This window comes from Maniola jurtina, chromosome 14 (assembly GCF_905333055.1).
Source record: "Maniola jurtina chromosome 14, ilManJurt1.1, whole genome shotgun sequence".
NCBI lineage: Eukaryota > Metazoa > Arthropoda > Insecta > Lepidoptera > Nymphalidae > Maniola > Maniola jurtina.
Genome location: NC_060042.1, coordinates 9,308,086 through 9,334,723, shown reverse-complemented (window position 1 = coordinate 9,334,723; position 26,638 = coordinate 9,308,086). Strand labels below are relative to the sequence as shown.

General features: G+C 37.0%; 1 protein-coding gene and 1 long non-coding RNA gene across 2 annotated transcripts in view; one reads left to right on the top strand and one right to left on the bottom strand.

The window, feature by feature from the left end:
- LOC123871952 (rhomboid-related protein 2-like) overlaps positions 1-26,638 on the bottom strand; it is a 144,012-nt gene that overhangs the window by 104,042 nt on the left and 13,332 nt on the right.
- Positions 121-26,524, top strand: LOC123871959. The gene is made up of 3 exons (XR_006797387.1): positions 121-132; positions 11,386-11,392; positions 26,309-26,524. It is a non-coding gene; the product is annotated as an uncharacterized LOC123871959 (long non-coding RNA).

The window sequence follows — 26,638 nt, the reverse complement described above, 5'->3', positions numbered from 1 at the left end:
TTGACAGTCCAGCTTAGGCTGCAATATCATATCTTCGTCATAGCTTGCAATATCTACCTTAGATGTTAAGCCATATCAAAGATCCATACTCAATACTAATGAATATTGTAAATGTACGATTAAAAGTAACGTGTTTTTGATTTTCTGGAACCAAAAATATCCCATATCCTTCCTCGGGATGCAGGCTACCTCTGTTCTAAATTTTGTCAAAAACGGTTAAACGGATGGGCCGTGATAAGCGAGCAGACAGACAGACACACTTCCTCAGTTATAATATTACTTAGTATGGATTTAACTATGGATGGATGGACTAAAATTCCTTGCGTTAGCATTTCGAAAACTTATAAAGCTCTATCGCAAATTTTTTACGAACGTACTTATGCTAGTAAAAATAATTGTAAAGCCCCTCCTAAAAAGGTTAGCAATTTAAATTCGATTACTATTGCCTAAATCTAAAAAAACTGCAAATTATATACCGAAAAGAAAGGACAAAAGTGCTAACAAAGTGCAAAAAATGTAGGAGGCTTCATCGCTCATCGTTATAGAGGTTATAACTTATAAGATATATTTTCCCCGCCCCCGCCGACGGCCGCGGCGGTAATGTTTACTTTGTCCCTGCGCACTCCGTACGCCTCTATGGGTAATCCGAAACAACAAATTATGAAATGGATGAAAAACCCCAGTTAAGCTGTCGGCGATCCCTAAACATACGTTTGATTGTACCTTAATGACAAGGCGCAGGTTTCAAGCCATCTTTTGTGTAAAGCCGACGCAAATAATGACTCGAGCGACACAAATTAGAGTTTATTCCCGTCCACCATAAAGTCCAAATTGTCCGCGGGGAAGCTGTCATGTTTCTACTAAGGAGGTCCTGGTAATTGAGCAATCATCTACTCTAGCCCGTTGCGGTAAGCATTGCATCGAAATGAAAATAAATGAAATTTACTATTTGTTTATTTTAATATTGTTGTTTAAACACAATACTTACAGATAAATTTAATTTAACTATATTAGATTAATTTAGTTTAACTATAGAGGTTCCTTTTTCATTAGGTACCTGTACAAATCTAACATATAAAATCTCGTGTCGCGATGTTTGTTACCAAACTCCTCCGAAACGGCTGGGCCGATTTGTGTGAAATTTTGTGTACATATCGGGTTCAAAACAACGTTTGCCGGGTCAGCTAGTAATGAATAATAGTAAAGTAAAGTAAAAGTAAAGTAAAAATATGTATCTAATGGAACTCCACACGCCACGTTCTTGAGCGCCGCCTCAATCCAGCGGCTCCATACGACTCGTTTGATGTCGTCTATCTACCGTCTACGATTTTTGCTGCGAGATCACCATCCAGTACTTTGATGGGACCTCAACCCCAATCACATGTTTAATTTGTTATTTTTGTTTGGCTTTTGCATTGCTGTTTGCCAGCTTTATCGAACCCATTAGAACCAACATATTTTAATTACCTTCATACCTAGCTTCATACCTACCTTCTAATTACCTACATATTATGTCTTGTGAACGATTTTTTATTCGAAAACGAAATCAGTTATATCACTATCAAGATCCTAATACTTTTTCCTCTAACTTGATATACACGCAAACCAGCCGACTATTTGGTAGGTAGGATATAATAAGTCGACCTTGCGAATGTCGCTGGACCCAACTCCACTGAACAATGATTCATGCTTGGATTATTTTGATTTAGGTATCTCTTAACGTGACTCAAATGGACTCACATGCATCCGTCCTAGACTTCATCTAGACTACATCCAATTACATGTATTAATAAAATTAAAACTAAGCGTTTAACAAAGTATGTCTGACTTCGAACTTCGGGATACAAAAATATTCTCGTGTGAGAAATGGCCAAAGGGCAAAATAACTAAGATTTGTCTTTTGAAACCACAAATAGATTAGAGCCTTCTTATCTGATTTTGGAATGCTAGATACTCCCAGATCAGATCGCATGTTTCCTCACGACGTTTTCCTTCGCGAAAAGTTAGAGGTGCATGCCCGGGATCGAACACACGACCTCTCGAACAGGAGGCGGAGGCAAAATTGTAGCCAAAATATTTAGCAAGCAAGAAGTAGGCTACTTAAAAAAGGTAAATAAATTGGCATAAAATGGCTGTGACATACGGACAGAGGGGCAGACGAACAAACCTACTGGATGAAACTACAATAGATCCTCATAATAGATCCTCATTAGTACAGAACCTTATTGAAAATTCTAACGAGGCTTAGTTATATGGTCGTATACCTACTTACTACTAGTTTTGTACCTACCTACCAATCTAAATGGGGGCACGCTAGCTATGCCGGACTATTGCGACCTTGCGAATGTCGACCTATAACCGGTACACCTTGGTTCATGCTTGAATTGTTTGATTAAGATACCCTTTATAATTATGGCAAAATAATACGACTGGTTTTACCTAAATCAAGTTGCAAATAAAAATACTACAAGTAAAGCTAAATCATTTTCTAATGAAATTAAATAAAAGCTTTGTTGATCATTAAAAACACTTGACACCGGTAATTTTTTATTAAAGAACTTTTAATTCGAATAGATAGAAAGATTAAATGTAAAGGCGATCACACATCCCTGCAAGACCCGACGTAAGAAGCGAAAGTGGCACAAGAAGAGCATTTTTCAGTAGGTACTGAAATGTGAATGGAGTCGGCAACATTGGTCGCGTTGTAAAATTGAGTGAACTACCAACATTTGCTGACATCATTAACGCTTCTGCTATGTGGTCGATATCATGAAACAAAAGCACGATTTGCACACATTTTTAGTGTTGCAAATAATATGCGCAAAATTGTGCTTCGTACTAGAATTTTTTTTTGTTCGGTTAAGAGTAAGTCCTTGATTGCAGTCTCACATGATGTAATATAAGGTTACTTATCTATTTGTCTGTAAATATTAAAGGAGAAATTGGCTATTATAAGCCAACGAATAGTCCAAACTACTGTACCAACTAGAAACTTGATATTTTACATGTAGGTTTTCAGTACTTATAAAGAACAAGAAAGGATTTTCAGAAATTCGACTCGAGAGAAACCAGAGCTGGTCACTTAGTTTTAGAATGTGTAGAATTCTAATACCTCGATCCCTCGTTTTGTTAAAGAATGGAAATAGAACGTTAGCAGCGGAAATCGAAGCCATAAGCTTTTCGCTCGTGCGACCCCATCGCTTAGAGTTAAGCACCGAGATCAAAAGACATGACTACTGCGTGTGATTAACGCGAGGAAACACAACAGGATGTTTTAATTTAAATGTGTAGGAAGAAAGAACAAACAATATATTAAACTAATCATTCACTATGATACTTTTGCGCTAAGGTTACACATAATATAATATTTTTTAGATTAACAGCTATCCAATTGAAAGACTGATAGGAGTCCCCAAAAATACGCTTTCTTATTAGAAATGATATTGATCCAATGTGATTTATATATTAGATTGATCGTAAAACAACCGGTCTTCAGACACCCGACCCAAAAAGAGGGGTGTTATAAGTTTGACGTGTGTATATGTGTTTCTGTCTGTGGCATCGTAGCTCCTAAACTAATGAACCGATTTTAATTTAGTTTTTATTTTTGTTTGAAAGGTGGCTTGATCGAGAATGTTCTTAGCTATAACCCAAGAAAATCGGTTCAGCCGCTTGAAAGTTATCAGCTCTTTTCTAGTTACTGTAACCTTCACTTGTCGGGGGTATTATAATTTTTTTTATAGGTTTCTGAAAGATGTGTATAAAAGAAAGTAGGTATTATAGTAAATTATTTGCATCAAAGTAATCCATCCGATTCTAAATAATTCCGCAAACCGTAGTTCTCTTTTCCTCCTCTCAATTCATAAATGCACATTTATCCAAATAAAAAGATGGCACACTTTACATTTATAAGTCGACGAGTGGCATGCCGCATATGCACCGCGCAAAACATCGTATAAAGTCAGCGTGTAGCATTTTACTAGCACATTGAAGTGGTGAGACGTGAGCGAGTAACAAAGGAGCTCGTCTAAACAGGCCATTAATAAGGAGGCGGCTCAGGGCTGCCACTTCCGCTGCGTTCCGGGAACGACTATACCGGGACAAGACAGGAATAGCTGGCGATACTCTCCTTATACTGAACGGCGATTTACGTAATCGGTCTTGGAAAGACGTTTTTGAAGTTACCCCACTCTTTCTCAATGGCAATTTGGCATTTTAGTATTTTAGTGAAACTATTGTTATCAGCAAAGTGCATCAAACTTATTAGGGTTTTTTCAGAGCTTACTTTCTTTGAGAGCTTTCAACTGCATTAAGATATCGAATGCTCTTATTTTTATTGCTTGGTTATTGATAACCTGGATTCGCAAGGTTTATAACACGAATGCCCAAAAAAAGAGAGGAATGTTCAGAGTTCATGTATCATGAGTATCTGTGAGTTTCTTTATTCCACCATAACTTCTAATGCCTGAACAGATTTGGATGCAAAGGGTATTGTTAGAATACCTACATCATCACAAGTAACACTGGCTATTTTCAAATGCGAAAATTTTACTTTTTAGTTCGTTTTGTTTGGCAGAGCAGTCGTTTTTTATATTGACTTGTTTTAGAACTTGCAAGAAAACTCAACAACCCTCCTCAGTTTTACTACAAAATATATAAATCTTCACACGGTATACAAACAATCGATCTCATTCCGCACGATCCACGAATCGATTTTTTGGTAATCGACGTGACCGTACTAGTTGCGATGATGGTGAGGTTAGTCTCAATAATATTCGGTACTTTGTGAATAATCGATCGAATCGATATAGATTCAGAGCGTATCGAGCCCGGGCACCTGTCACGACGCGGACGGTAGATCACAGTTCCATCAATGACGAATTGATTTCGTATCGTTGATGACTTCATCGGAATTTCGATAACATCCAAATTGTGTGCGTTCCTTTCCATTGAAGCTTGACAATTATTTGCCCCCACAACTTTTACTGGTTGGAAAATTTCTTTATTTCTTACCGATCTCTTTGATTTACTGCATAGGTTAGGGGCTTCTGGGTGGCACCTATATAGAAATACTAGAAGTAGAAAGATTTTTATTTAAATAAACTTTTGTAAGTTGAAAAAGTACCAAACAAATAATCTGGTCGTCCGAACTCCGGAGTGTAGGTGTCGCTAATCAAAGGCAATAATTCACTCGCCTTAGTGTCCAAACTTATCATATATTTTGTGATTGTTATTAGTAATATCACAGTGGCGTGCCGCGTGCGGCGCGAGCGACGGTGGCCGGGGGAGTCCTGTGGAGCCCTGCGCACTTTGTCGGCGCCCTCCCGCTGCTCCCGTCTCCTATTTACGTGAAAAATTACACGCTACTATCACACGCCTGTGACTGTTTCCATATGAAATAATTAGCTGATACCCGCGCAACTTCGTTCGCGTGGATTTCAAAAAGTTTTTTCAAAATAAATATGTCTAAAAATAAATACATAATAGTATTTGTCACTCTTCCCAGGTCTTTATCAAGATATTCATGCAAAAAGACACGTTGAACCGTTGCTCTGCTGTGGCGCACTATACCAATAAATCTTCTTTGCCACCTAGATAGAACTGTGCAATATTTTTCAGCTTCCTAGCTCCAAGTCGGTGATAAGTCAGTAAGTGACTGAATCAGGACTTTTCTTTTTCTAATATATATCAATGTAGTATAAATTCAATTAATCTATACTTGTATAGGTACTAGTGGCTGGACAGACAGATTGGCGTTGCATTTTATAAATACAGAGAAAAGATCGACCATACAAACAACACAAGTTGAATTAAATTAAACTGTATAACCTTGAGCGTAGACAACAAAGTTGTCTGATTCCCTGTCACGGATTCTTTAGCTTTTATAAAGTAAGCGTGTTTATTTGTCACCCGTACACAAACATATCCCTAGAGCACGTCTCAATAAAGACTTTGGGAGCGTGTCGAGCGGTGCCGGTGGCCCGATGATATATCACCTTGGACGTTAATAAATAAAGGAGAAGCGCTAGTTAAGGACGCCTATTTAATAATGCCGTCCTTTTTGTACATTTTTCGTCCTAATTTCATTATTTATGATACGAGTCTATTCCAAATATAAATATGAGGTCTTTATTTATGCAGTGGTCCCGATTATAAAGGACAAGCATCTGCAAGCGGCTGCGCTCATACAATATTCATACCGCCCGAAAGTTGACCTGAAAAGCGTCTGAATAAGAGAGAGTGGTAAATGGGTCAGATGAAATTAAATGTTTGCAGGTTTCATGAAACGAATTTGACATAGCACTGACGACTTTATTACTTCATCAAAGAGATAAAAATATTTCGTGTTTATGATTTTTAACAAGTTTAGGTATGTATGAATATCTCAATTATTAATTATAATTATAGTATGATTAATTATTTTAATACATAATGATAATAATCTTTTCCATAAGAAATGTTCTATAAAGTATTGTATTTATTAGATATGGAAAACAAAATTCCTCATAACATTATGCAATGGGTAAACTAGATGATTATTCCCACAACTTCCCAGAGAATGGAATTTCTCAAAATCTTGGGACTCCACGATATAAAAGAAATCTAGGGTACATGTGAAAAAATTGAAAGTTGATTTTACTTTTGATCTTTTAGTAATCACTCATAAATACAATGCATACATTTTGAGATCTCACTCGCCATTTTAGCTCATGAGTCAACTGTTATTTCAAAAGTACTATTTTAGTCCTTAATTTAAAGGTGAACGTACTTTTGACATCCCAGTTGACACATAGAGCTAAAATGGCTGGCGAATTCTCAATTTTTTTTGCATTATACGCACATAGCATTGAATAGCCTTAATACTCGTAGCTCGATGGTTAAGGAGCGGACTGAAATCCGAAAGGTCAGAGGTTCAAATCCTACCCCTGTTGCACTATTGTCGTACATTTAGCACAAGCTTTAAGCTTAGTTGGAGGGGAAAGGGGAATATTAGTCATGAATAACATGGCGCTTACTTTAAAAAAATATAGCTGCTAAAATCGTAACCCTTCCTTTTAGCTTGATAAAAAGTACCTAGTTTTTTTTAAAGAATTAATCATGCTATTCATGACTAGTATTCCCCTCTCCCAGCCAATTAGAGTAAAGCTTGTGCTAGGAGTGGGTACGACAATAGTGCCACGGGTGGGGTTTGAACCGCCGACCTATTGAAATTCAGTCCGCTCCTCAACCGTTGAGCTATTGAGGCTCTTTGGAGGAAATCACGTGCGGCCTGCGGGTTAGGCCGGTGGCTGTGAGCGCGCGGCGCGTAGGCTCGCGTTTTGGCCGCCGCCCGCGCACCCTCGTCTATTGTCTGCCCACGCGCTGACGTGTTGTGATCTCACCTATCTAACGATCTAATTAACGATCTGCATGTCCTTTGAGACTACCTAAACATCCAAATTACACGACGATAATAGAGTTTTAATTATGTGTAAGGTGGCTTTATTGCTCTAAATACCTATAAATTACATGTCGAGAATTAACGCGGCGGTCTCCGTTTTCGTCGATACTAAAGTTTACTAAAATGGAATTAAGTTAGGAACGCATGGATCGAAAAATTTGAAATTAATATATAATATTTTTCATTATATCCCCTTGGATTTGGTCCGATTAAAACATGATTGGACAAACTTTCCTCGATAGAAAAAAAATCAGAAGTTTGGTCTAAAACCTTAGACTTTTGGGTTTTTCTCTTTAATGACAAAGCTCTTAAAGGCGTAACTTTCACCATTGGTGTAAAACAATCAAATAAATAATTCGGTCCGATCATTTCACAGTAAGTGCTATATTTCAAATTATATTCTAAATTATTTGATTTCACGCTTCCTCGCTTATTCTTTTCAAATCGCGTACAGAGCGAGTACAAAGAATTTTCGACCCTATTGTTGAGTCTTATGGGCCGTAATTACGTTATCTTGTCAGTCATACCCGTCGCCTCAGCGCGGCAGGACCTGTTTCGGGTTTCATAAGCATTTTGTCATACTGTAATTGTACAGAATGCCATAGAGTAGTAAATTCAGTACTATGTTATAGAGTATTTTTATTTAGGATTTTTCTAGATTTTAAGATAAGTTTATATTGTGCATTTATTACATTAAAAAAGTAATTATTTTAAAAAGAATGCAGTAAACAGTACATTGCAGTGTAGTGAAGCTAATATTAGGTCAATATAGACCAGGACTTATAATTTGAAAATAAAAATTAATTAATCTGAGTGCTCTATCCCGGTAGCTCAAAGATCAAAAACCAAACTTGTAAAATGCATAAGTATTAGAAGATAAGATGGAAAAAAAACTTTATTGATATCAATTTAAAGGTTTTTAGGGGAAAGTACTAATTATTATGAAAATAGGATGAGAGGAGACCGCGTATAAGCAAGCGTAGTGTAGGACGTCCTCCAGCACGATGGACTGATGATATAAAGCGGCTGGCGCTCTTTAGGGAAGGCCCATGTCCAACAGTGGACATCCACGGACTCATAATGATGATGATGATGATCATGATTATTATGAAAATGACATCCACTTTCAAGTCCGAGATGTTTATCCAAGGTGTTATAATTTTTAGTTTCTTCACTTGCTATGCAATGATATCATTTATTAGGGTTCCGTACCTCAAAAAGAAAAGCGGAACGCTTATAGGATCAATTTGCTGTCTGTTTGTCTGTCTATCTAACTGTATGTCTGTCTATCTGTCCGCCTGTCAGTCTGTTTTGTCCGTGTGTGTTGTGTCTGTCAGGAAAACCTATAGGGTACTTCCCGTTGACCTAGAATCATGAAATTTGGCAAAAACCATGAATTTATGGGTTCATTAAAAAACAATGTGTTTCAATTTTGAAAGTAAGATAACTATACCAAGTGGGGTATCTTATAAAAGGGTTTTACCTGAACATTCTAAAACTGATTTTAATTTATTTTTAAGCATAATAGTTTTTGATTTATCTTGCAAAATGTCGGAAAAATACCTGAGTACGGATACGGAAACTTGGTGCGCGAGTCTGACTCGCACTTGGCTGGTTTTTTTATGTATATACGTCACTAAGTAGTCAATAATAAGTTTGACTAAAAATTGCAGTGTCATAAATGTTTTATAGATCAAAAAAATAATCATACTATTAAATATTCCTTCAACTTAGACCTTATTGTCACAGTTTAAAAGTTGAAAATGTGCAAAACAAAATTTCATACGTACTTAATACTTTTTCTCATAAAACTAGTTCAATTTACAAGAAATGAAAGATCCTATTGTGTTTGCCTTTGTCAATACAAAGGATCTTTGTGGCTTTTGTGTTCTCACTCACGTATACTAACATTAAAATATCGATGTTAAAATATTCGTTGTAAAACTTACCTTATGCAGTTATTCTTAAAGTATACATTAAATTGTTATTAGGACGAGAGTTGCTTCGTTTTGGAATGCCAAATCAGTGTATCAATTTTTCTTGTTTTGAATCGAAAGGTAAGAACAGTAATAAAATGTAACTACTGAAATCGTTTGTTCGTAGCTTTTATAGGTTCGTGAGAAGTAGTATTGTTGTATGATAATTTGGTCAATTTACAGATCAAATTTCTCAAAATCCTGTCTTAGTGCGGGTCTACGTTATATAGAGAACCAACTGCACCTTTTCAAACTTCAAAATCCCATCAGGACCAGTCCTGGCACAATTGTTAGTTAGTGGTAGTACCTTTTCACCCCCACTTTTTTTCATATTACATCCGTTAGGTCAATTTTTTTCGTATAAAATGTAGCCTATGTTACCCGGATCTTTACGACAAATCGATTTACACCTCATTCATCAAAATCAGCCCAGTAGTTTCGGCGCTACGGTGGAACACACAGAATCTGGATACAAACACACACACATACATATACAGACTGCTAAAATCATAACTCTTCCTTTAGGCTTTGCCGCAATGGGGTAAAAAAACAGGCTGAATTGAGAACCACCTTCTTTTTGGAAGTTGGTTAAAAATTAAAAAAGGAGCAAGCAACAGACCATTTAGACTATTTACTTTTCCAGACGTTTTAGATACTATCTCATTCAGCGTTTATGTCATCCAACTATGTAATTTGACGTCTGGCTAATGAGGTGTTCTAATCATACAGACTATTCACAATTCCAGACGTTTTGCTACTTGTGCATTCTGTTTTTATGGCGTACAGCTAAGTTGACTCTCTGCTGACTGGGTAATCTGCTTTGATGTCATCTAGCTGAATTGTCTATTGGCTTACTAGGCACTTTGCTTTCATGTCAGTCAACGTAAAATTGTCTTTTAGCGAAAAGGTAATGACCTCTTTTTCTGGATGCCTAATGATAGGCATCCAGAAAAAGAGCTCAGCTTCTGAATTAGAGAAAATAATTACTACAAATTTAAAATTTGAATCAATGGCCCGAATCTGAATATAACAAAAAGCTATAAAATATTTTAATCTCTGTCTTGACTTTGTTCAGTATCATATAAAAACATTTCTCCAGCGCTTTGACTTTGAACCTTAACGTAAACAGTTAAGTTAGCGTATTGAATGTGTACATACCTACTTATGCTCTTTTGGAATATTTCACCTAATTAGTTAACTTTTATGGTTATTAGCTCCGAGCGGGCCGGTTTGACTGTAACCATATTGAATAAACAAAAACAAGGATTATAAACAAAACAGCTTTTTATACAACACGAAATATATTATAATGTTATCCTGTTATGGCTGCAGGTGCATATAATCTCTTTCAGGTGTTTTTGCACGCCTAGCGCGTGTGATATTTTTTTACTGTAAACGTTTTGATAATATGAAAAAATAGGATTTTACGATCTCGGTAATTAGTGAAATGCAATAAATAGTTACTTGTGTAATGTCCGTGCTAACTATATTTTCATTGAATTTCAGTTGAGTGTAATTTCTATAATCTCAGCATCTATAATAGCAATAAGATATAGAAAATATAAGATTTACCTATAAATGTAAGTAATTAGGAATGACAGTATTATCATTATCAATAAGTGAAAATTTCAGAAACTTGGACTTGTCCATGCTATAATCTTTTATCCATGTGAAGTATCTTCTTTCAAGGCCAAATGTAATGGTCACCACAGTAATGACCAAAACTGGCAGATAGGGGTTTATAATGAGAACGTTAACGTAAAATAGACCTTAACCGCCTTGTTTTATAGCTCAAATTAATCCATTCATGTATAGCCAGTCAGACAGAACCAGAAATTAAAATCGGTGTAATTGAATTTAGGACCTTAAGTCAAGGTTATTTAGGCCCATTTTAATTTAATGTTACTGTGTGTGTGTGATCTCATTCTATGAAAGTTGGTGAAATGTTAAATCTCCTACTATAATAAGCATACAGGTTGAAAAAGACACCTATTAGCATGATTGTAAATAGATCTCATTCATTATTTCTCGTTGTTGACAAAACAATAAAAGTACATTATAATATTGTTGTTTTTTTTTTATCAGTGACTGTTTACTAACTAATGATAGTAACTTGGCAACAGTGTGCATTAAAATCCATACTAATATTATAAATGCGAAAGTGTGTCTGTCTGTCTGCTACGTTTTCACGACCCAACCACTGAACCGATTTTAATGAAATTTGGTACAGACTTGGGATACATCCCGGAGAAGGACATAGGCTACTTTTTATCCCGGAAAAATGAAGAGTTCCTACGGGATTCAAAAAAACCGAAATCAACGCAGGCGAAGCCGCAGGGATCCTCTAGTAGTATATAAAACAATATTTAACTTGTACACATATTTTTATAGATACGCAATGTTATATATTACAATAAAGTAACCCAGCGAAGTCGAATGTAATCGATTCTGATGATACCTACAGATTAATTTTTTTAAATAAATTTTTAATTATTTCATAATAAATATTTTTTATCACTATAACTTTGAATTTTAAACTTATACATAACTTGACTTTTTACTCCATCGTAAACACTGAAGTGGGGTGACGTAATGATTAAATGCAGGAGCGATGTGAAAATAATAATCTACACTGTGGCGATGCGCAACCGGTTCAGGGGCGTCTAAGAGAGATGCCGATACAATGTGTATCGCCATCTCTAGATTTGAAATTATACCTGGAATATACCGTCCCCTTAATTAGATTTCGTTTGGACAGCTAGTTCATTTTAGAAATAGCATAAGTAAAAATTGAGTCACAATCTTTAATGCGCTTTATTTAAAACTACTTGATGACCGCGATTTCGCCCGCGTGAATTAGGTTTATAAAATTCCGTGGGAACCCTTTGATTTTTCGGAATAAAAAGTAGCCCATGTTCTCTCACCTGTGCAAAAAATCACGCTGATCCATTGTTCCGTTGTGGCGTGATTGAAGGACAAACCAGCAAACAAATAAACACACTTTCGCATTTATAATTTGGGCTAGGGCTTTGAAGGGGTAGTGATGAGTAGGTATTTATGATAATTAATGAGCAAAGATTAAAACAAATTATACTTTTTTTATTATTTATTTATTTTTCAACAAAAAAAAACAATATTGGTTTCTTCGTGCTCTAAAAAGTGTTTGACGTTTTGTATGAGCAATGCACATTTGATATTTCTCTATCATTAGCTTATAATATGTAGGTACCTACAAGTACCTACCCTAGGAACTCAGATTGCTCGCAAGTAGGATGTAGGTATAGAAAATCCACACAAGAAGTAAGTGTAACAGTTTAAAAAGGATATTAATTGACATACCTATTTACTTAAAATTTGATCTTTGAACTTTCCATGAGGAATAAAATAACACCAAAAATGATTTATAGGTACTGTAACTATTGATTTTGACTGCTATCTATGATCTATTTCAGATAAATCATACACGCCAGTCTAAATTATCCTTTTTTTGAAATATCGCATTTAACTGATATTAAAATATTCGCCTATACACCGAACATCTCAAAATGGCTTTGCCGGATTAAGCCACCGAAGGGCCACACCGGCTGAGCACAAATCCTTTACGAAATGTCATTATTCAGCCTGCGAATATGGAACAAAGACGTCTATTTCTACCGCGCCTAATGTAAGGTAAACATCGCATTAGTGGTAGGGAACAAGTGAATACTATGTCCGGTGTACGGTGCAGCTTATGGTATATTTATGGTGCTTTCCCGGTAACGGCGGATTAGGAACAAGGGCATCTTGTGTGGCGCGAGGGCGGCTAAGCTTTAGTTCCGTTTTGCGCTAAAAGCATTATGAGATGTGACGTACGTCTGCGAACAATACATTTATTTTTATTGTGCTATAAAGCTCGAGAATGTTAGCTTCATTTGAGTGTACTTATTGCGAAAACTACCGCTTTCTTTCAAGCACACTCAACGCTGAAGCTCAGTTAGCTTTCTCTACTCTTTGAGTATTAAGTATCTTCATCGAAAAAACTTTGTAAATTTTTTCTATTTCTATTTCCACGATATTTTTATTAGTTTTAAAAGTCATGAATAAGTATTTTAGCATAATATATTTTTTATTATTTCAAACTAGCTACATGCCCGCGACTTCGTAGGCTTGGATTTAAGATTTTAAAAATCCCGTGGGAACTCTTTAATTGTCCGGATAAAATGTAGCCTATGTATCCGGGAAGCAAGCTATCTCTGTATCAAATAAATTATACGAGTACCTACCTGGGACTTCGTCAGCGTGGTTTAAGTTTCTAAAAATCCTGTGAGAACTCTTTGATTTTCCGACAAACATATTATGGCCTTCCTTCTGCGGAATATAAGCTATAATATATGTACCAACGTAGCCGACATAACCTTTCGTATTTATATTACTTCTACCTCTATAGATTTACGTTACGACACTATGATTTTATAAGTAGCAAAATTAATAACTAATTTATCGCATCAACATTTTATAATGACTCGTCTCAGATATAAAATTTTGCTAATTGGAAAGTCTTTAGAAATCGGCGCCGTAAATAATCCTCAATAGTATGATTAAGAACTAGGCATTTGAGAACAATAAAGCATAGTGTGGATGAAGAAAGGAGTGTGGCGAGGCGTGGGCGTGGGAAAGGCCCGGCGGAGCACCTCTGCTAACACGCACCACAAACACACGTTCGGCACTGGGCTGGTTGTAGGTGTGTGCACTCCCTATTAAACTAATTTAAAGCAAATACAAGGATAATCTCGTCAACAGTTAAATTTTAAGCACTGAGTGCAGTGCCGAGGTCAGGCTGCTTTGAGCGAGATCTTTGGCAGATTCTATAGGTTTTTTTTAGGGTTCTGCACCTCAAAAGGAAAAACGGAACCCTTATAGGATCACTTTGTTGTCTGTCTGTCCATCCGTCTATCGTGTCTGTCAAGAAAACCTATACAGTAGGTACCTACTTCCCGTTGACCTAGAATCCTGAAATTTGGCAGGTAGGTAGATCTTATAGCAAAATAGGTATACAATGCGGATTTGAAAAATACTAAATCGCTAAAACTACAAGATAAGGCAAATGGTTTTTGTCATTGGAAGGTAGTAAATTAAAAACGCTAAGTTTTTGATAGCGTTATAGTTAGATATACCCTGTATATTTAGAAGTATGAACCTACGAAAGCCAAAAGTGTCCACTTTAGCCCGTGAGAACACAAACGCACGGAGTATGACCATTGACCAGCCCAGCTCCCAGCGCCCAGCAACAGCCAGATGCCTATCGCCACTCTCACGTCGCCTCGCTAACTAATTGCGTTGTTCACCCGCCATGAAATTATACCATTTAAACCCGTATATTTCAAAACAATGACCCACTACACTTTAAAATAATGTTCACCTTTTTAATTGTTCGTGGAGCTAAAGCATGTGAAAAAATAATTATAGGCGCTTCTTATTTTTAGGGTTCCGGCGTATCTCCAGAGAGAAAATAAAACATGTAACCTCAATAGCCCAACATTTAAGGAGCGGACTGATATCCGAAAAGTTGGCGGTTTAAACCCCACCCGCTGCACTATTGTCGTCCCTACTCCTAGCACAAAAACACTTAATTGGATTGGCTAAGGGAAATATTAGTCACGATTAATATGGCTAATATTCTTTAAAAAGAAAAGAACCCTTATAGGATGACTTCGTTGCCTGACTTTCTGTCTGTTGTGTCTGTCAAGGGAGTCAAAACCTTTAGAATAAAAAACGTGTTGGTTTAGAATTATGAGGGGCAGGTGGCAATGTCTTATAGCCAAAGTAAAGGGGAAAGTCCAAAAACTGTGAATTTGTGGTTATATCACAAACAAACTTCTTGTACGATGGTATACGGAACTCTTCGTGTGCGAGTCCGGCTCGCACTTAACCGATTTTTCCTATGGAAATGTTCTGGCTTATTACCTTTGGACACGATTTTTCTACTTACTCATATTTTATTTGTTTGTATAGTTTGTATAATATAAATTTAAATAAGCTTTGTGTGAATTTCTTTATGATGATGTCATATCAAAATCAAACTTTATCATAGCAATAAATTTATAAGGTAGGTATTTTGGTCGTAAAGAAGTAGGAACATACTTAGAAAATAAACATAAACTTACTTTCTTTCTAGGTATACTAATATAATAAAGGGGTAAAGTTTGTAAGTTTGTTTGTAGGAAGTAATCTCTGGAACCACTGAACCGAATTTGGATATTCTTTAACCAGTAGGAGGCTACATTATTCCTGAATCCTGAGTGATATAGGCTATAATTTATTAAAAAATTAGAGATCCCTCCGAAAATTGTTATAAGTTATATTATATACCTACCCGTGTGAAGCTGGGTCGCTAGTTATATCCAGGGTATAATCTATCTCTATTCTAAATTTCAGCCAAATACGTCTAGTGTTTAGTATTTTTGCGTGAAAGAGTAACAAACATCCATACATCCATCCATCCATACATACAAACTTTCGCGTTTATAATATTAGTAGGATGAATGAGCGATTTTGAATGAGCGAGCCGATTCCCTGGACAACGAATAAAACCCCCGAGGCAATGATAATATGACGAATCTGTACTAACGAGTACTGTCGGACGTACGCTATTTATGTTTCCTAACAGTCACACTGTAAATATTTAATCCTGAACGCGTCTGGTGATGCCCTTGTCTTATCTCTCTATCGGGCTGTAAACGATTTCATGAGCTTTCCCCACCGACACAACACCCTTAGAACGAGTGTCCACTTTCGACAACATTGATAGATTTCGTGTATCGTAATACGATAACGTTACAGTAAAATCTGCCTGTTTTGTAGCCGTTTTCACACTATCGATTTTTATTTTGCAATTGCCAATTGGACCATCGCACTGGCTGTAGATGTATGAACGAACTTGAACCTTTATTTTCATTGCTCGAGAGGCTTGCGCTTCACGACCATCATGGTTAAAAAAGCAAGCTGGCTCGGAGCGCACTTGCCTAAAAGATGTTTATTCACTTTTGAAAACGATCACCTTAAAACAAGCAGTTTATTAGTTTGGCATTATAGTATTCTTTTCGCAATCGAAAAATATCACCGTTGTTGATGTTGAGGATCGAAAACTCATACTAAGCCTACAGGATACGCGTCCGTAAATAATGATTAGAAAATGGCACCCGAAAGAGGGATTTCTTGAAAGCTTCCATAGACAGACAATTTGTGTGTTTATTTATATTATCTACCTGTGCTGGATCGCGCGTGCTTCTGGTAGGTTAGGAATTACGAGCGCTGTAAATACGATATCTGTCATCTTTGCCGAATCGATTGAAACTTGAAAGATTACAGGATTTAGTAGTTGTTTTTTTTATAAAATAAGTGTCTATGCCATGTTATAAAATAGAAAATTAAATTTTTCGCACGAATGAAGAAGTTATTAAAAGACTAAAATCGTAATAACTTTGTTTTCATCGTATCCTCCAGTTCCTCCGTCAGTTTGCGCTTCCGTCCGTTTGTATGTCACACCGAAAATTTAAAAGTTATAGTAGGTACTGTGATAGGATATATTTCTAAATCATACGGTCTGAGCCTTTTTGGTGGTACTTTATTATGTTTTACGGGCGAGTAGTTATGGTCGTATGATTAAGTGTATCGGCGCAGGTACAGACAAGTGGCACGCGTGGGCCACGACAGGTGATGCCGATTATCTGCTAATTTATACGCACCACTTAACTGCTGTTTTCTTATGATATTATTCATTTCGATCGCAAACGAGTCCGCTAAATATAGACGGCATTCCATGTCTGCCAATGCCACCATCAGCCAGTAACCTTTCAATTGTTATACCTTTTCGATTTACTACCTTATTTAGGATATTGAAAAGCTGGAGGATGCAACAGCCTTGATTAGGCGTAAGAGCTGTTTCAGTACCTATTCATTATTAAATCAGTATTTAGTATATACACTTGAATCTTGCCACCTCAGATCAATTTTCTTGATGTGATTGAAACTTGCAGGCATTTGAACTGAGACTACTGAAAATTGTGCCTGTCTCGGCTCTTATTTGGAGTGATGTTTATGTCAGCGGATGATTATGACTCCAGCAAATTTAGTGTCATCAGCATTTCTTTGATGCCATAGAATCTGGCATACATTTCCAGCAGGTTCTGAAAAATTCGCCTGGCTCGGCTATGGCGCGCCCTGCTGGTCTCACGGGGTCGTGAACTCCTTAGTACTTTTATCTTACCCCACTTTACTACCTACTAACCTTTTAAAATATCATTGTATTTAAATCTTTTGTGCTAGCCTTTTATTAACGTTTGTAAGGTTATTTTTAAAAATTGATTTAAGTTGTCAAAAATAATATAAAATTATTAATTTATCTAATGCAGGTAGTTTGATAAAATCGATATTTGGCTCATTCGATGTCATACAATCTGTTGCTAGGAGGCCAACAAGATTGAACTTGCATAAATACGGGTGTTTCGAAGGTTTTAGTTTAGTCTCCTTCCGAGATTCGGGGCGATATCGCATATTTTCGGTATTTGGATTGTGAACTGGATAATTAGATGTTGTGATAGCAATCACGCTCTAATTAAATTATTTATTTTGGCATTAGTTTGTTTAAAGATTAAAACTCTCGGATAACCTCTACACATTGAACCCGGTGTTTTTTGTGTTGGTTTTGAGAGACATTCCAACTATTCGATAAAAATATTTAAATAATACCTGCTTTTCTGAGTGACGCCAATAATTCAGAAGTGGGATATGTGTCTCACGTTGTCTTAATTTCGCTTTGGTATCTTTTTGTAAACAACCCACATTTGATTAAAATTTTTATTGAGTTTGATTTGGTGATTAAAATTTTTAGTTTTTTTTTAATAATTTAGTCTTTTGTGAATTGGAAAGTAATTTGCAATGAGTGGTTCAGATTTTGTATACATCGAATGAGAAGTTAGTCATTTGGATTTATTGTTGACTTGATATTAAAACTGAGAGTTCGGCAGTTCAAGGGTAGGTTTTAATGATTTGACGGAGGGCAGGATAGCCCATGATTTGGATTTGACTTAGGGCAAGGAAGCCCGCGACTGACATGACAAGATTGATTAGAAACACGAGGACGTGTTAAATTCAGGACGGCCGAACTGTAAGGTTATTTTTAAAAATTGATTTAAGTTGTCAAAAATAATATAAAATTATTAATTTATCTAATGCAGGTAGTTTGATAAAATCGATATTTGGCTCATTCGATGTCATACAATCTGTTGCTAGGAGGCCAACAAGATTGAACTTGCATAAATACGGGTGTTTCGAAGGTTTTAGTTTAGTCTCCTTCCGAGATTCGGGGCGATATCGCATATTTTCGGTATTTGGATTGTGAACTGGATAATTAGATGTTGTGATAGCAATCACGCTCTAATTAAATTATTTATTTTGGCATTAGTTTGTTTAAAGATTAAAACTCTCGGATAACCTCTACACATTGAACCCGGTGTTTTTTGTGTTGGTTTTGAGAGACATTCCAACTATTCGATAAAAATATTTAAATAATACCTGCTTTTCTGAGTGACGCCAATACGTTTATACTATGTATCTTTTTAGCTATAAACAATTATATTTTTGTAAATATTTTATGTATAAAAGTTGTAGGTTAGTCGAATAAAATAAAATAAAATAAAAATAAAAATCTCATTAGCCACTTTTTTCTCTTGAGTGGCTGCTGGCTTATTTGATGTGTTAGTTACCGTCACGCGCCATTAATCATCAGCTATAATACCTACTTTGAGGCGATCGAATAAGGCGCGTCATTTCATGGCATTTTCAACACTTTCTGAAAAATGCGCCTAGTTCAACTCTTGCGTATCCTGCGGATCTTGAAGGTCGACTTTTTTATACGAACTCCTTAGTATCTCATTTAAATGTCACTTGTTTTCTCGAGTGGCTGCCGGCTTATTTGGGAGTTTATCGTCAGAGGTGATGTCACCTATCGCCATCATCGAGGGGGCCCGTTTTTGGCGTTACGAGCACCACCTCCACAATATATTCGGTTCATTCACCGACAACAATGTAACTTGTCATTTGTATTTGCACATATTATCTATTTGCAATCCAATGAACTTCCTTGTCTACCTAAACTTTATTTGGTAACAGCTATTGACCTTTTAATGATCTTTGTGTGAATATTTTTAATTGGACGGAGTGGATTTTTTGCTCTTGGCTCCTTAGATATAGTTTAGATATTATACATTTTACTTATCAGTGTTAAAATTGTTTAATTGGCACGTGGAATACTCAATTAGTTTTATAATCTACAATTGAGTGATAATTAAGTCTATTCATAATAGTTTCTATGTAATTTTCCTATCTTTATAAAATTAAAAAAGGTATATAGGTTTTTTATCTCAAATTTTAGGCACTTAATAAGTTAAGGATAATTAATTAAATTAGCACCTGTAAAGATAAATCATAAACCATTTATGTATTTATCAACTGTGTCGTAAATTAACATAAGTAGGTACTTGAAGCTGGTTTATTTCATCGCTTATTCGTCATTTTGTAACTCTAATTGAAGGGTCACTAATTTTGAATGTTATACATAATTGGTTAGGGTTATCATATAGATGTCAAGGACTGTTAATCTTTTTTGTTATCAAATTAATATCGACTTTATTTGTAACAATAGAACTATCAATAAAGAGGTTTTGCTTTGACTTATTTGAGATTTTGTATACAGGTTTTCTCTATAAGATAAATTTTTTTGAAATTCTACCAAAGTAAAACTGGAATGGGTTGGCAAGTTTACAAAAAAACATTTGCAGAATTGCAGATGCAAGTAAGTAGTAAGCACTAAGGAGTAAAAAATATATCTAATTTAACACATAAAACTATTTCAAACTTTCAAAATAGTAGAAGAAATTTCTCTCCCCCTAGTTATAAAAAATATCGGAAAGGGCACAGGTGCGTGAGAACTTACCACCGTGAAATTACTGTGAATTTGCTGCGGTGTGGTCTTTGGAAAAAATCGTCACGATTACACGATCATCAACCCCCGCCGATTCTCCATGGTGACCTCTAAGTTTATCCCTCAGCCGGGGTTCACGTTCATTATTTTTTAATCAAAGAACATCAAAACAACATTGTCTAGGTTTTTTTTTATTCACTATAGACAATCACACCTGATGGAAAGTGATGATGTGGTCTAAGATGGGACGCGTTTACCTAGAAGGTGCCTATTCACTCTTGTTTTAAAGATACCCGGATTGTAAAGGTACTACATTGTTTTCTTTTTGTGAATTGCGAAAGTGTGTCTGACTCGTTTGATATCGTTTTTCCGACTAGTGGGGGGGGATCTTCCAACGCTGCACTTGCCATTCCAGCTAGGACCTTGGGACCCGCTGGATTCAGGCGATGCAAGATTCTGGCGTGTGGAAGTCCATACAAGAGACCTATGTCCAGCTGTGGACACGTGTATCGGTGGGTGATGATGATGATGTGTGTCAGTCTATCAAACCCTGAACCAATAATATATAAGAACATGAAGCTGGGCATGCAATATAATTTAAATCCATATAGGATATTTTTATATACTTATAATAATATTTTCTTAGTTGTTTGAAACAACTTATGAAGAATGAGCCTATTAAAATCGCTCACTATACGTACATGCCAAGGGCAGATATCGGAGCAAAAAGTTATAAGTATGGTAATTTCCAATTCTCAGTCATATCTTTATCATCGCTTTTGTATGATAATCTAGATTCATATCTTTCGAGATGGCAATCAGCAAGTTAATCAAAAAAGATTGAATTACTAAGTCTGGCTAACTCGAATACCTAACTTGCATTGTCCATTGGAGACAATAGGTGATACAGGATTTTGATGAGCAGATCGACTTTGCTTTATTTGATTTTACTTTTAATACTGCAATTACATATTTAAGGTATGATACAATAATAACTTCGTACAAAAACTTTTATATACCTAATCGTTCTAAATGTCTCACTGCATTGCCAACCTTATTGCTGAGAGTCTTGATCCCTTTTATTGTATTCATAGTGGAAGGATTTTCTTGAGGTACCGAGTACCGACTGCGATGGTCTACTCAGAACAAAAGTAGTGACCAAATTTAGTCCCCCGAAGTCTCATCCAATTACCGTCTTAGATCAACGTTGCTTAGCTCACCACCATCGACTGATATAATATGCTGTCGCAACTAGGATCCACCGTCATCTTGCAACTACAATTCCTAAACTATACATTACTCCCAAACTATAGGTACGCTTCAGTAAGATTAGTACGAGCTTGCACATTTCATTCTCGACAACGTTAATCGATAAGCTAACGCGGCACTGTAACGTTAAAGTAATATTGACCTAAATGACCTTATTTTAAAACTTCGCCAACATTAGATCGAAAATTTTCGGAATGACAAGTGGAGTACCGAATAATTTAAACAAGGGGATTTAAACAAGTTTAAAGTTTTGGTTATTTGATATTCGAAATGTACGAGTATAAACGATATCGAGATGTGCAAACTCATACTAAACATACTGTTTAGTTTTTGCCACTCAGTCTCTGGGGATTGGTAAAAGCATTCGATACATTTGTTTTTAAATGTCATTAAAACTGATAAAGGATCGGAGCGAACGACACGGCAAAGGTCCGGCCGGGCGCCAAGATCGCGACGATACGACCGATAGAACAGTAATCGTCAATAAAATCTCAATTTAGATGGCACCGATACCGGCTGAGTTACGGACGGACAGTCCGAAAGAACACGAAAACCTACTTGACGGAGGAATGTGTCCCGGGACAGGACCTGCTAACGAATTAGGTACTTCAAATTGGGCGTTACATTAATTTTATTTTTTAATTTACGATTTTATAAGATAAGCTTCGGCTTAAATCGGAACGGTTATAGAGGCATGTACATTCTGGACCATTAGCGCCGGCGAGAACTGAAAGGGCTGCACTTCCACCCGTATCAATAAAGACCTGACGCCAGCAGCGTTGTCGGCGAAAAGATTTTTTACTAAAAGGGTATTGAATTGTACTAACATTATTAATTATTTATCTTTGTTTTTTGCAATAATATGATAGTTCTATACAGAACCAAGGATTTATTTGTTATTTCCATGTCTTGCTAGTCCTTGACTGAGATTTCATCTGGGGGACAATGTAGTCTAAGATGAAAGCTGTAGCCTGATAGGGAAATAGTTTTTGTTATACTCACACTCATACTCTAAATCGCTTGGCTCCAGGTCACTAAAGGCGCAATTGATTGGAACTTTAATGGATTGGACGATATAAGGGGATGGACAGGGCTTAGTAACCCGAAGTTAACACAGGCGGCTTTAGGTAGAGAACCTTTTTGCATGATGACCAAATTTCGTTTCGAAAAGGGCACTCGATTATAATCGAATCGCTTGGTACCACACTTTCGCCGGTAAAATGGTAACTAACTAAGTAACTAAGTACAGTCGGATCAGACTAGACACTAATTAAAAAATTCCAAAAGCTTCGGGACCTTCCGCTTATAAGACGATAGCCCACTGCTTCAGGGAGCATGTAGATTTTCAAGTGTTTCACTAGAATGACTTCGGACGCAAGAAAATCTTACGTTCATAAATTGTTGTTACAAGATACCTACTGAACGTTTTGCGTATTTGTTAAAAGGCCACACAATTTGCCCACACTTAAGCAGGGCTTCGAAGTTAAAATAAATTTGTCGAAAGTGATAAATGACGGATATAACTTTTATTATATCAAATTAAATTAACGATCCGGGCCGAACGTCTACCTTTTCTCACATTAGAGGTATCTTATCTGAAATGATTGCTTCCATTACCCCGGCGAACAGACACGTTGTTTTGTAGTGAGGGGGAGATAAAGAGATTAATGCGTAAAGCAATTAATTTTGATTGAGGTGTGTTTTATTAAGTAATAGTTTTTGTTCCCGATGTGGATTCGAAACGCACCGTGAAGTTCTAATATGTACACAAATTATATTGCGTAACGCATATTAATAATTTTAATTGTTGAGTTTTATGTAAGTAAAGAGTTTTTTAATCAAGTTAGCCGAGGGCGAGCTTTTTGGTGCAGAAAATCTCATAAGGGAATTAGAGAAAGTCGAAAGCAGACGATACTTAACATATTAGGTACGGTGTAACATAAGAGGTAAGCACGGTACCCTACTTACTTTATTAGAGATACTGGCTAAACGGAGCATTTATTTTTATATTTATATCACGATATATTATTAAATTGTGACCTTTATGCATCCCTTATGCCAAGTATGTTCTCTAAAAGGTTAGAAAAGCTGAGAAAAGGGATCCAGAAACTCGGCAGTTATAGGTGCTCTATTCAAACAACAATCGTAAATAAATTATAATCGGTTTCAGTCTACGTTTATCATTTATTATGACGCAGCTATAAAAATGCATTTTGAATATTAATCTCCATTATTTTGACAAACCCAACGTCCGATGCAGCAAAACATTTGTACAGGATGGCCCGTAGAAACATAAGACTTAGAGGTAATAGTTAATAGTATGTAGATATAGTTTTAAGTGTTAGAACAGGATAGTATGGACCTACCAGAGCCACATGGTCACACTAGTGACCCAGCTCTTTAAACGAGAAAAAAAAAGTTCACCTGCGCAGATATAGGTATTTTTCCCGTAATATGATTCCTTATTCAGGAGGTTTCGTACGAAACCACCTAGAACTGTGACATCAATATAAATTATTATTTGTTAAATAAATGAAACTCAGTAAATGTAAAACTTCGAAAATTTAAGATTTGCTAAAGAGTATCTCAGCCGGGGACATGTAAAAGTAAAAACTGTAGATTGTTAAACATGTCCAGTAAAAAGCTCACTCTGCAAATCAAACTTAAAAATGAAAATTCCACATTTTTCCTTTAGATTAACAAAAACCTTTTATAGCAATCACCCGCGGTAACCACTCTAATCAGATCGTATAGATGGATCTTATCAGTAGATAACGTTCGTCAAAGGAACTAATATAATATTATGAGTACCCTAAAGTGTTTGGCGTGAGGCTCGTTCCCACAGCGAGCTTTAATACATTTTCCATGTCCCAGTTAGCGCCCCATAAATTGATTAAGGGTCTTCGGCGGCGCTCAAAAGTTTTTTTGTGCTATGAGACAGGTACTAAGCTGCTTCACAGGGCCAACCGCGTATTCTTACATATCTACGTGTGTATTATGTTTGAGTACTTTTATGTACTTACATCATCTGGCTGTAAGCTCTCAGCTTTTACGCGTAGGTACTCATACTTACAGCTATATACCTAGGTATTCATAAAATTTGTACGTTAACCCTTTTGTCAAAACGAAGAAATCTGCTCGTCTCGAGCATAAGTGGTAAATTATTGTGACGATCCAAAAGCACTTGTAAAAGTTTACTTGAATAAAAATGTATTGTATTCCATTTCATTCCATTCTATTACTAATTAATGTACTAATTATGCATATGTGGAATGGTACCAAGAATACCTACTGGTGCCAAAAACAGCCAGCCCTTCTGTCACCATACCTTCTGGCTATTAATCGCGGCGAAATAATTCGTAATTTTTTTTAGCACTAACATCCATGACCCCAGGGTCTCCACGACACACGGAACCAAAATGTACTAACTTTCGAAATATGACTAGAAGTTTATACAATGTGTACACACTGTAGATACTTTACAGTTTACTCGGAACATTTTGTTAAATCGCTATAATGGTGTGAACTAATTTCCTGCCAGGAAATTGCTTTCCTTGACGAGTGCGCTCAATTTCCCTAGAGCTTGACACCAAGTCACCATATTACCTACATCAATCATAATATTAGGTGTTGTAATTTTGAATTTTGAATAAACCGTCGCATTTTCACTCATGCATGAATTAAACTTTTAAAAAACTGTATACCTATAATGTAGGCTACTAATTTTAACAAACAAAAAGTATAATAAGTAAGTATAATATTGTATTTTTATCAATTTTTGCTAGTCGTTTCTCATAGCATATTTAAGGTCTCGGCACACATATGGGATCGGAAAGGGATCGTAACCGTAACGCCTTTCGCCGCGCTGTCAACCAGGCGTCGACCTACTGTATGCACGTAACGAAAGCGTATCAGCAGCGCCTGTACGTCAACTCGGCTACGGCTAGGCGACACCGCGCTTACGCCTCGCCGCCCGCTGGTGGAGATGTGGAGATGTGAGCTCGGGTACGGAGAGACGTAAGCGCGGGGACGATGAGCCGTAAGCGCGGGGACGATGAGCCGTAAGCGCGGGAATTGCAAGTTCGGAGCCTGTTCCGAGGCGAGGCGATTACGTTACGATTCCGATTAGTGTGCGTTGCAGTAGGGAGTTTAATACAAATCATTCTGAACGGCTCGAGGCGATACGGTGACGATCCCTTTCCGATCCCATATGTGTGCCGAGACCTTTATCTGGTAAATGTGTAGCGGAGTGGCAAGCACGCTAGACGGATAAGACGAAAGGGAGTGAGCTGCGTCGGTTCTTCCCGGACGTGGCCGGTCGGCTCAGGTCAACCTGGGTCGCACCGGATTATGAGACCTCGCAGATCCTGACAGGCCATGGGTGCTTCAACAAGCGCCTGCATGACATATGTCTTGTTGATAGTGGTGTGTGTTTGTGTGGACTGGCGGAGGAGGACCTTCACCATGTCTTGTGGGAGTGTGCGGTATACGAGGACCTCCGGTGCGCCCTGCTGGACGGGATCGTTCGTGAGGAGGAGGGTCCGGTCTACCAGGACCTCGTTGCAACGGCGGAAAACTTCGGGAAGCTACGGGAGTTCGCGCACCACTGGCACAAGAGGCGGAACAGCTCGGAGCCGTGATCAGGGATTTGCGCAAGGAGAGGAACGGATCCGGACCGCGTGGCACGCGGGGATCTGTGTATTGTGTTCGTCTGCCCCAGAAAGGGAAGAAAGACAAAAGGGACAAGGAGGAGATAAATAATTTGTAGGGAGTCAAGAATGCGCCCCTGGGAAACACGCCCAGAGCAAGTACCGGGGGGCTCTCCCGCGATTCGGCCCATATAACCGAGAGGTTGGTGGGGCCATGGGTGGTTGGAGGGTTATCTGGTAAATGTGTGAACACACATCAAATGTGTGTAACTAATACCTACACAAGAGATTATGCTTAGCGAGATTTAGAAAAAGAGAAACGCCAAAATACAAACTTAATCAA